Source organism: Chrysochloris asiatica, unplaced genomic scaffold (genome assembly GCF_000296735.1).
Source record: "Chrysochloris asiatica unplaced genomic scaffold, ChrAsi1.0 scaffold00166, whole genome shotgun sequence".
In the NCBI taxonomy this organism is placed as follows: domain Eukaryota; kingdom Metazoa; phylum Chordata; class Mammalia; order Afrosoricida; family Chrysochloridae; genus Chrysochloris; species Chrysochloris asiatica.
Genome location: NW_006408684.1, coordinates 4726985 through 4738458, shown reverse-complemented (window position 1 = coordinate 4738458; position 11474 = coordinate 4726985).

Below are 11474 nucleotides of genomic sequence, written 5' to 3'. Positions count from 1 at the left end.
AACCCACTCGATGGCACTTAACAACAACAACATACACAAGGAAAAGTGCTAAGTATTTTATATTCACCTACATTTAGTTCTGCAAAGAACTTTCTGAGATAGTATGGTAATTTAACACATTCTGATTCATTTGAGGGATGTGAAAATTAAATAATTTTATTAAAGGTTAAAAAGCTAGCAAACTACAGGTGCCATCAAGATGGTTCTGACTCAGAGTTACCCTGTGTAAAACAGAATGAAACATTACCCCGTCCTGAGCCATCCTCACAAGCATTCCAATGTTTAAGCCCATTGCTGTAGCCACTGTGTCAATCCATCTTGTTCCTCTTGTTTTCTGATCCTCTACTTTACCAAAAGACCAGGGTCTGGTCTTCCTTTTATTCTCTCTTATTTTTACAGTTTATAGCTCCATTTTCCTATTCCTCTTTTCTCTTTGCAGCTATTATAATCTTTTTTTCTGGTTGCTGTCTATTTTTATATTTGTTTATATGTTTGTTCTGTTTTGCTTATGTGTTTGTTCTGTTTTGTTTTCCTGTGTATGTGTGTGTTAGAGGGAATTTCTTCCCTTTCCTATTTGACAGGACACAGCAACTGTGCCCATACAGTCCAGCCACAACCATAACCTCTGCAGCTCCCCCCACTGGGCAAGAGCCAATACTTGCTTATATACCATCTGATCAGCAATAGACAGCAGCTAATACCAGTCAAAGTCATCCTGAACTGAGCGGCATGATTGGAAAATGGAGATTGGTGCACATATTTCCATTCTCTAACTACACCCACAGGAGACAGTTGGTGAGAGCGTAAGAACACATCAACATACAATTAATAATTAAATACAAATATGACTACATCACAATGTCTCTTAGACAACAGACAATTTTAGCTTACACAGAGAAACAAGAGAGAATGGCTCAAACAAATGACCAAGATGCAGAACCAGAAAACATTTCTGAAGAAGAAAAGGTAATGGAACTAAATAAAAAAGAATTCTAAAGAATGTTATATAGGTACCTTCAAAGGATTGACAGAAAGATTGAGGAAAGCAAGGGGAACACAGAAAAAAAATTAGAAAAATTCAGAACAACACTACTAATAAACAATATGCATGCAAATTTTGAAACAACACAAAACCTGCAATTAGAAATCCAGAAGATGAATACTAAGATTTCAGAAACGGACAATACATTGAAAGGGCAGAGGAATAAATTCAAAGTAATGTAAGCCTGAATTAATAAGCTTGAAGATAAATTTCTCAACACTGTTAAGCTAGAAGATAAATAAGAAAAAAGAGAAAAAATCTGAAGAAAACCTAAGAATTATGTGGAACACCATAAAGAGGAATAACTTATAGATGATCAGAATTCTAGAACAGGAAGAGACAATGAAAAGCATAGAGAATTGTCAAAGAGTTGTTGGAAGAAAACTTCCCTAACATCATGAAAGACAAGAAGATGAACATATAAGAAGTTAATAATTCCCAAACAGGATAGATCTCTAAAGAAAATCACCAAGACCTATCAAAATCAAACTTTCCAACCCCCAAGACAAGGATAGAATCCTGAGAGCAACTTGGGAAAAATGAAAAGGTGAATCATTAAGACTAAGCTCTTATTTATCAGAAACCTTGCAGGCAAGAAGGCAATGAGATGACATATACAAAATTCTGAAAGAAAAAAAACCTGCCAACCAACTATCATATACCCAGCAAAGCTGTCCCTCAAATACAATGGCAAAATTAGAACATTTCCAGAATTATAAAAATAATCAGAGATTAAAGGAATTTTGTAATAACCAGACGAACTTTACAAAAAATACTAAAGGATGTTCTGTGGACTGAAAACCAACAACAACAGACAGCAACCTGAGATTAACACACAGGAAATCACCACCCAGAGCTCAATCCAGGTATATTCAATGTAAAACAAACCTGCAAAACTTAAAATGGGGAACCAGAGCTATCAATATATAATGAAGTCAACTACAAAGCAAAAAGAGGGAATAGTGTAGATACTAAACTTCCCAACGGCAAGGAAGTCAAGTAGATTTCAAGATAAAACAGGGTGTTTTTAAATAAGGAAAATTTTAAATAAATTGCAGGTAACTTCAAAGAAAATTAATACACTTTCACATTAAAATAAAAAGAGGAATATTAGTAAAGAATTAGTAAACATTAACACAACAGAAATGAAAATGAAAAGAAATCCCACAAACGTAATGAACTCAGTACAGAAAATTATGTTAAATAAAGAGACCAGCAGCACCACAAAAGAGCACATAGAAAAATCACAACAATCATTTCATACTTATTGATAATTACATTGAATGTAAAAGGAATGAATGAACCAGTCAAGAGACAAAGAGTAGTAAAATGAATGGAGACAGCCTAAATGCCCATCAATAGAAGTATGATTAAACAAACTTTGGTACAGACACACACTGGAATACTACACAGTGTTCAAGAATAATGATGAATCTGTAAAACACCTCATAGCATGGATGAACCTGGAGGACATTAGACTGAGTGAAATTATCCAGTCACAAAAAGGACAAATATTGTATGAGACCACTGTTGTAAAAAGTTAAGAAAAATTTGTTTTGATAAAAGAAATATTCTATGATGGTTTGAAGGTGAGGGAAAATCATTCACAGGCTAGCGGATGACACATGTTAACATGGGTGATGGGGCAGGCAGTATACATACAACAAGAGAGAGGTTAGCAGAGAAAGATGAAGGTAGTGGGAAACAGGGAGGAATGCAAGAGTTAAAGTAGATAGAGGCAAATACTGTTAACTGATGGTACATGGAGGGTACTGCAACCATTGCAATGAAACACAGTATATAATTTGTTGAATGTAAAATTGATGATCGGCTCTTTAAACCTTCACTGAACTCACAATGAAAAGTTAAAAAGTAAAAGGTGAGGATGGCGAGACTTTATCTAACATATTTTGGACCTATGACTAGGGGGGACCGGTACAGGGAGGACACCAACAACAGGGTTTCTGAGGCTGTAAGTCTTTACGGGAATAGAAAGCTTCTTCTTTCTCCCATAGAGCCGCTGGTAGATTCAACTAGTTGGTCTTGCGGTTAGCAGCCCAACTCAAACCCACTAAGCTACCAGAGCTCCTACCATCTTTGCTTAATTGTCCCTTCAACTTTATTCATCACCTCATATATAGTTAGAAGAGTGGTAACTAAAGAAGCAACTCCCACATATGCCTCATTTTTCATGTTTGAAGAACTCATGGTTTCATGGTCTTAGCAGTGTAGTCTGTGCAGTGTCCCTTCCCTGACTACAGAACATTCTGAAGCCAGAACAATATCATGTAAAGGGGAGACAATTTCACATAGGAATCAGGGAGACCAACACACTTAATGTTGCCACTGAGATGTGGGACTCAAGTACAGCTCTCAGATGGTCTGCTCTAGTCAGCTTGAATGTATTGTCAGATCTGAGACCCTGGAGGCCTCAGTTCAATGCAATCAGTTAGCTGCAGAGGAGAAGGCACATTTCTGTCTCTATTTATTTTGCTATGATCACGGTTCTCTACAATCAAAGTTGAAATCAGATGTTTCTTCCTTACCAGAGAATCTATAGATGTTTCTTTTATACTAGTTGAGTTTTTTTTAATAACATAATTAGTAAAGTAAGAAGAAAAAATATTACAACTGAGTTTAAAGTGTAAGTTCCTTAAACACACAGCCTATAACAGTTACAGTTTCATTCAACAAACAAGTACAGCAAACATCACAATCTTGAAGTTAAGGGTTATGGTATAATAAATGGCTTTCTTACTTAGGCCGCTTCTTGCCAACAAGGGTTCAATTTCCAAGATACAGAGTAATATAGCACTGACACTGAATCTTCACTCAGCCTGGACCATGCTTGCATTTTTATTGTCTCCAAGCCTCTGTCTTCTCTTTGAAAACAAAATGCTAAAGGCTAGCTCAGCGTCTTAGGAACACAAACCTCTAAGGCTATCATTCTCTCAAGATTCTTACCTTGGAAACATGTGGAAGTATACAGACAGAATAGAATTGGCCAAAGGGGCATAACAGAAGTGTTAGGGAGAGATTGGTTTCTATACCTCCAAACCAAAGTTTTGAAGGCATCACAGGTTATGCTCTCCAGCAGCTAATGATGTGAGGGAGTCTGAGGTTTAAGATGCTTATTAGGGTTCAGAACCTGTTTAAGGAAGGAGGGTCAAGTAGAGGAAGATGTCAACCTGCAGTGCAGGCTGATAGGTCCCAAGTCACCTAGCAGGGAGCTCTGGAATGAGGCCACCCCCACCAGTGTCTGGCAGTGGGCTTAGCCTGGTTGGCCCACTCACCAGATACAGGTTGCCCTGGGACGGGCATGCATGACCTTGACTGCTGAGGCCTTTTTTTCTGCTGGGAAGACATTGGAGTTGCTGAGAGCTGTGCCGAGTATTTTCATGTACACCAAAGAGGAGAGACTGGGGACTGTCTTGGGACTTGGACACTGACTGACTCAGTCCGTTGTGGAAACACAATTAACTGACATGACTCTTATGAAAGCTCTTTGGTCAACTGAGATGCTGAAATTTGAAAACCTGTTAGGAGAGTAACCATGTCATCCTGACTTTCAATACTGTTGTAGTAACTTTCTCATGGATTCCATCTCTGGGGCAAATCATGTTTTGTATATGGCCTACTGTAAACTTCATAGGTCTTCATGGCAAAGGTGACAGTGTGAAAGAAAATCAATTCACTACAAGAGAAATCTGGAGCTCTATTTTGAGCCTAGGAGACTACCCCACTACCATCGAGTTGATTCTACCTATATAACGACTCTGTGTGCTAATGCGCTGGACTGCAAAGTTAGTTTGAACCACAAGGACAGTGGTTCAAGCTTATCAGCTGCTCCTTGGAAACCCTAGACAGGTTCACCATGGGTTGGAACCAACTTGACAGCATTTAACAACAACAACATAGGGTGTCCAAGGCTGTAAATCTTTATGGGAGTAGAAAGTCTCATCTTTCTACTATGAAACAGCTGTTGAATTTAACTGCCAACTTTGTGGTTAGTAGTCCAGAGCTTATCCTACATAGTAAACTATATAATTGTCTGATTCCAAATGTCCAATACCAGTGCATTTTAGCTCACTAATGCCTATTATATTGATATTAATGCGTTTCATTTAATTTTTGAGGAATTCCAATTTTCCTAGATTCATAAGAACATTCCATGTTCTGATTTCTAATAGATGTTTGCAGTTGTTTCTTTTCATTTGAGTCATGCCATATCAGCAAATGAAGGTCCTGAAAGCTTTACTCCATCCACGGCATTAAGGTCAACTCTACTTTGAGGAGGCAGCTCTTCCCCAGTGATATTTGAAGTGCCTTCCAACTTGAGGGGTTCATCATCAGCACTATATAGCAGACTATATTCCATTGCTATTCATAAGGTTTTCAGTGGCTAATTCCTCATAAGTGGACCACCTATTCCTTCTTCCTCACCTGTCTTAGTCTGGAAGCATTGCTAAAACCTATCAACTATAGGTGACCATGCTGATATTTGAGATACTGGTGACATAGCTTCTAGAATCATAGCAACATATGAGACACCACTGTACAACAAACTGGCAGATGAGTAATGGATTTTATTATGTACAATGGCTTACCTAAATGACTACATTCTGCCACTGACTGTGTTTCATACAATCTTTCCAAGATCTCCCACAAAAAAGTGCATTAAAAAATTTTCTGGTCTGTTTATTAACATAACCATCAATAACATTTCCAAAGTTTATTTCTTTATTCAACAGGCCAACAATGTAATTTGCATCATTGATAAATCCCTTTAGTCTCAGTCACATTTCACAAAATTGAGAGTCATAAACCAAGAAAAACAAAGGATGTGGCACAAAGTCTTATGTCTGGCTTCTTAGAATATGAATCAAAATGGACAAGTTGAAAGATGGAACCTCCCCATCATCAACTAGGTGACTCAGCAGTGAAATAAAATTACCCTGTGAACAGCACTTCTCCTAGGTTCTCCTGATAGTTTTGTTTCCTTGATCAGTAAGTAAATGGTGAGATAATAGTCCAAAGAACTGAATAAAGTTGCTCCTCTTCTTTAGTGGAATTTTAAAAGAGGAATGTGTTTACATTGGCCAGAAACTCCTAAGGCAACATGGACCATAAGCTGCAAAAAAACAACCTGGGGAAAGAGCACATCTATACCAGCTGTGCGGGGTCCTGGTGTGGCGCTGTGGGTTAATGCTCTGGACTGCAAAGTCATTTGAACTGCAAGATCAAGATTAAAGCTCACCGGCTTCTCCTTGGAAACCCTATGCAGGGTGACAATGGGTTGAACCGACTCAACAGCACTTAACAACAACAACAGCAATGTATCAGCTGTGGAGCAACACAGCAACAATCTAAGGAGAGAAACAGAACAGCACAAGTAAACAAAGGTAGAAGGCAAGGTGGGGAAGATTCAGCCTCGTCACAGTGCAGAGCAGCAGAGCAAGAAAGGATGAAAAGAAGCAAAGAAGGGCACATGTGACATGGGAAAAAAAGAGGAAGTTAGAACCAAGGGAAGAGCCAGGGGTTGTGGCAAACATAAATTTATTCTTTCACAATTTAGGAGGCCAGAGTCTGATTTCAGGGTGACACAACTAGGGGAAGGCTTTCTCTCGTGGTCAACTCTGGGGGAAGAACTTTGTCTACTTTCAACATCTGTGGACTTGAAGATCTCCATGTGTCTTGGCATCATTCTTCCCCTCTGTCTAGAAGGTTCTCAGTGTGGACATACTCCACTCCTGGCTCTTTCTTGGTGCAGAGCGCATCCTTTGGGCCTGGGTACCCTGTGCTGGGAAGCTCCTAGACTCAGGACACATAGAACTCTAACACTGGCAACAGTGAGAGATGTTGACATGCAGCAGTAAAGAAACTGGCAGCAGAGACAGCAGAACTAGGAGATTGGAGGAGATAACATTATGGACTTCCTTGCCCACGGAGCAAGAAAGCTGAACACCTTTGGTAGGGGGCTTGCCAGAGGAGTGCTATGCCTCCAGGCCCTTGGAGGAGAAAACTAGCCAATCCATAGAGCTAGGAAGCTGAGCATCTTGGACCAAAGCTTTCCAGTGAAGCAGGATACCTTTGGGCATTTATCAGCAGATCTGAAGAGTTTTGTAACAATTGCCCAAGAAGAATAGAGGCCAAGCTGGTCCCAAAGGCCTTAAGGGCCAAAGAACGAAAGGCTGAGGGTCAGGGAGAGAGGTCTGCCTGTGAGCCCTGCCGATGAGCTCTATGGAGCAAAACATTGTATCCTGAGTTCCTCCTGATTTAAGTTGGGTTGCTAACCTCAAGATCATCAGCTTGAAACTACCAGTCGTTACTCAGGAGACAGAAGAGGTTTTCTACTCCTGTAAAGATTTATAGCCTCGGAAACCCTATACAGGGTTGCTATGAGTCAGAACAGATTCCACTGTACACCACCACCACCACTTCCTTAATAAACCCCATGTAAGGATCATCTGCCAGGTAAGGAACCAAGGCATGCCCAGCACTGAAGACAAGAAAGCAATTGGCATAGCCAAGACCCTCATTTAGACTTTTAGTTTCCAGAATTGTGAGAAGTTAAATTTCTGTTCTTTAAAACCTCCTATTTGTGGGATTTCTGTTACAGCAGAACTAGGAAACTAGACAAAATCCAAACAGTTGAAACCTAGGATTTACCATGTTGCTAGCAGAACAAACAGGCCAGCCTGAATCCACTTAGAAGTCAGGATGAGGGGCGCTAGCTGTAACATTTCCCAGCAAGTGTCTGTAACAGAACAGAACTCAGATCACTCCTAAGATGTGCCACCAGGCCAGTGGTTCAGCAAATCCCCATTCCCACTGGCCTTATCTACTCTGCATGCAGTGTCTAGTCTGCCACTTTTCCTCAGGGAAGTAAGAAAGCTCTGGAAAATAAATGAAGCCCCCAGACTTACAGAGAACTCCCCAAAAGGCTTGATTTGAGTAGGAGTCTGAACTCTACTTGTTTTTACAAATTTGGATGGTTGGTTGTATGCTGTCAAGTCGATTCCGACTCAAGTGACCCTGTATAGGGTTCCTGAGGCTGTAAATCTTTACAGGAGTAGAAAGCCTCATCTTTCACTCAGAGCCGTTAGTAGATTTGAACCGCTGACCTTTTGGTTAGCAGTGCAGCTCTTAACCCACTAAGCTACCAGGGCTCCACTTAAAAGAGAAAGTCTCCTACACTTTTTATTTTACTTCACAGTCAATTGTCATGGATTTGATGGGACTATGAAGGGAAGAACATACTTTGAAGAAAGGTTTATCTGAATGATAACCCTCTATCCTAAATTCCAATTTTTTCTTCTAGTCCAGGCTGAATAAATTCTGGAAGAACTATAGCACACAGGGAGTCCTGGTGTGGAGCTGTGGGATAAAGCACTGGACCACAGGGCTGATTTGAACTAGAGGGTCAGCGGTTCAAACTCACCAGTTACTCCTTGGAAACCCGGTACAAGGTCGCTATGAGTCGGAATCGACTCGACAGCACTTAGCAACAACAATACAGCACACAGAAGAGTCTATAGAAGAGGCTGAAGATTGAGTGTTTTGTTCAAATGCTGGTTTGCCTCTTTCTTCCTTTAGTGGACAATAGGAGCCGTAAATAATGCTAGCTCATTCCTGTCTCATGAATACTGAGCTCATTCTCTGCTTCATGTGCCCAAAATCCCAATGGAACTTCTCTGATTAAATCTCAAACTTGTATAACTCCTCTTTCCCTCTACAAAATAAAGTAGTGTTCTGATATAAATACCTTGGGAAAGGAAGAACTAGCCTGAATTGGTATTTTCTCTGCAGTACAAACCTAATATTTGAAAAAATAATATACATATTTCATTCACCACTTCCCACTGCAGCTATTACTCCTTGCTCTAGTTTAAGCATTAAGTTGACAACAAAATTGTTATTTTCCTCCTTGTCATTGGTATTGTGGCAACTTATAAGAAAACGACTGGGTTTTATAAACTGCCTCACATCTATTCTTTCACCATACTTATTCAATCTGCATTCTGAGCAAGTAATATGAGAAGGTGGATTATATGAAGAAGAACATGGCATCAGGATTGGAGGAAGATTCATTAATAACCTGAGATATGCAGATGATAGCATCTTGCTTGCTGGAAGCCAAGGGGATTTCAAATATTTACTGATGAAGATCAAAGACCCCAGCCTTAGGTGTGGATTGCACCTCAGCGTAAACAAAAATCCTCACAAGTGGACCAAAATAACATCATGATAAATGGAGGAAAGACTGAAGTAATCAAAGACTTCATTTTTCTTGAATCCACAATCAACACTCATGGAAGCAATAGTTAAGATATCAAACTGATGTATTGCATTAGGCAAATCTGCTGCAAAAGAGCTCTTTAGAGTGTTCAAGAGCCAAGTTATCAGTTTAAGGACCAACATGCACCTTACTAATCCATGGTATTTTTAAATCACCTTATATAACTATGAGAGCTGGACAATGAATAAGGAAGACAGTAGAAGTATCAATACATTTGAATCATGGTGTTGGCAAAGAATATAGAAAGCACCATGGATTGCCAAAATAACAAACAAATCTGTCTTAGAAGAAGTGCAGGCAGAATGTTCCTTGGAAGGCAGGATGGTGAGACTTCATCGCTCAGACTTCAGACATATTATCAGGAGGGACTAGTCCCTGGAGAAGGACATCCTGCTTGGTAAAGTGGAGAGTCAACAAAAAAGAGGAAGACTCCCAAAGAGATGGAATGACACAGTGACAGTAGCATTGGGCTCATGTGAGGATGGTGTAGGACTGGGCATTGTTTGTTCTGTTATGAACTTCTACTTTATGGTGGTCACTATGAGTTGGAGGCAACTTGAAGACACTTGGCAACAACAACAACAAATAAGAAAACCACACAATAAAATAATAGCTTCAATAAAACCCATAAGTAAATGCTTTAGAAGTCTTATTAGAGTATCTAAGAGAAATAATTGCTTTACTGACAACATTAAGAGTACTTCTCCTCACAGGTTCTGTGAAGCATGATAACTCACCCCCAGGCTGCAAAATACAAAGGAAATCAAGTTAGAGGCATAAAATAGATGCTGTAAACAATCAGAATCCCTCCTGATCCAGTTGTTCTGAGTCTGTTATTGCCACTGGGAATGAAATGGAACTGTCGGAGCTCAAACTGTGCCAGCATCAGTTTGACAAACTTCAAGAAATCCATTTGGGTCTTGATGAACCATAATTTTATATTCCTCATGATTGTGGAAAACCAATCTTCACTCCTGCTATAGCTAAATTTAGCTAAACTCCTACTTCATGGGGGTTGTTGGAGCCAAACTTTCCCTCTGATCTGAGTCTCCTCCTGCAGATACTAAGGCAACAACCAACATGACAGCAATCATGTTTATGCCCAAAGCACTGGACCTTAAATAATTTTCTTTAAAAATCAAGGACGTATTTGCTAACCAATGTACTGATTAGAGATTATGACATGGCATGCAGATCTATTGTTCTAACAAACAGCTCACCAGTGGCCCTCCTCAGAGGGTTTGCAGAACTAAAAGAACTCTTGATTCATCAGAGTTTAGCACATGAAATCTTTGTTTCAAGAATGATGGATTTGTGCATTTTTGGACTAATCACATCTGCATATGGGTCTTGAAGACAAGAGAAACTTTCAAAGATAAAGAAGTAAAAAAAATACTTGATCTCTGATATTTCAACAACAAATTGAAAACGGCTTTCTATAGTGGTTGACTGACCTGGTCCCAAGGAAAGATAAAATCAAATTTCACTCAAGTATATCTTTTCCTCCAGCTCATTTATACTATATCCTCTGGTCTATGTGAATTTCACTTTCACGCCTTTCTCCTGAAGTCCTAACTCCAGTGTTTTGGATTGAATTGTCTCCTCCCTTCCCCTAAATATGGAGTCCTAGGGTGGCACTGTGGGTAAATGCACTGAACTGCAAGGTCAGTTTGAACCTCAAGATGGGTGGTTCAAGCTCACCAGCTGCTTCTTGGAAACCCTATACAAGGTCGCTATGAGCCAGAACTGACTGGACAGCAACTTAACAACAACAACCCTCAAATATGTGCTATAAGGGGGCAGGAGTGGCTCTGTAGGAGAATCCTTCCCTTCCATGTATGAGGCTTAGGTTGGATTCCTGGCCAATGTATCACCCCGGCTGCCAGTGGAAGCTCACAGGTTGTGAGGCTGAACATGTTATAGCAGCGCTTCCCAGACTAAAACAGCCCAGGAAGAAAGGCCTGGAGATCCACTTCAGAAAAAAAAAAAAAAAAAAAAGAATGCTATAAATCCTGGCCCTTGTGCCTGTGGAAAAAGGGGCTCTGGTAGCGTATTGGTTAGGACTTGGGCTGTGAATCTCACAATCAGCAGTTTGAAACTACCAGCGATTCTACAGGAGAAAGATGAGGCTTT